Source organism: Chondrus crispus, genomic scaffold (assembly GCF_000350225.1).
Source record: "Chondrus crispus Stackhouse genomic scaffold, scaffold_128, whole genome shotgun sequence".
Taxonomy (NCBI): Eukaryota; Rhodophyta; class Florideophyceae; order Gigartinales; family Gigartinaceae; genus Chondrus; species Chondrus crispus.
The window spans coordinates 63,933-65,288 of record NW_005179001.1 but is presented as its reverse complement, the minus strand read 5'-3'; positions in this window follow the sequence as shown (position 1 = coordinate 65,288).

Here is a 1,356-nt window from a genome sequence, read left to right as displayed (position 1 = left end):
CGATCGTGGTCATGGCGGGGGTGTGGGTGCGAGGTGGGTATAAGGCTTTCGGAGGGGGCGGGTGCGGGAAGGTGGGGGAATAGAGGTGACGGGGGTGGGGCGGGGGGAAGTGGGACAGTGCAGATCGGAAAGGGGGGTGTGTTTGTTTGTTTATGTGGGGAAGCGGAAGGATCAGGCGAGGACACGGGCGGGTGATCTAATACGGTGTCGGTGGTGTGCAAGGTGTCACGGGCGTCGAAATGACTGGGAGCAATCTACAGTATACAGGCGGGGCATGTGCGACTCGGGACATTTACCGTTCTACCGCAGCCTGGGTCAATGTGAGGCGGGCGGAATCGGAGATGCATGAAAGCCTCCCGGTGGTGCTACTAGAGCTGCTACTCTCCACACGTGTACGCGTACAATTCTGCGGTCAATGCGGGCCTCACGACGCGTGGAGGCGTTCCGCGAGCCGTCGCCCGCTGCCATTGGGCCGTACAAATCGCGGCAGGTGCAAATTACACTGTCAGCGCGCGCCAGTTAGCGCACGCTGGTTGGCGCACGCTGTCGTTGTGTCGCGAGACATGTGCAGGCGCGCGCCGCCGACAGCCGCTCCTCTCTACGATATGAGCTACTGCTACCATCTGCTACCCTCGCCCGCATGCCTTATCACGGCTCGGACCTACAAGTACCGTGTCGAAATGAAACAATTTATTTAGAGACGCCTCGGTGTCCTAAGTACTAAGTCCATTTGCACTATTACTGCCCACTCAAGTCTCCTTGAAAGTTGGACAGGCCCACGCCCTGACACGCCCTCCTCCTCCCCCCTGTGCCACCGTCCCCCACTGCGTCATCACATTACTTTACACGTGGACACGTGGACACGCGGGGCAACTGTGGCACGAGAGTCTGTCCCAACCGCGCGCACTGGGCCGCGGGCCAGGGGGGTTGCAGACGGGTCTTAGCTCTGTTGTAAATAAAGATGTGAGGTATATGATAAGGTACCCTTCGAAGGGTACACATTAAGTTAAATGTGAACCAGGGAGAACCCGGTTGCAGACACACACAAACTTGATACTTTTTACGAAAATATACAAACACAAAAATCGCACTTCCCGCAAACCTGTACAGTACACGCGTACACGTCACCCCTCGCCCAACCTCACCGTGGCAACAGAGGCAACTTGACCTTCCCTCCCGCCACCTTGCCACTCCGCGTCCTACCCGCCGCACTCAACCTGCCCGTCACCTCGGCCCCCCCCGCCCCACCACCGCCATCACCGCCGCCCAGCCCCGCCAGCCGCCCCTCCCGCTCCAGCCGCACGAGCCGCTCGTGCAGCCCCTCCCACCGGATCAGCACCCACCTCGACACGTTCA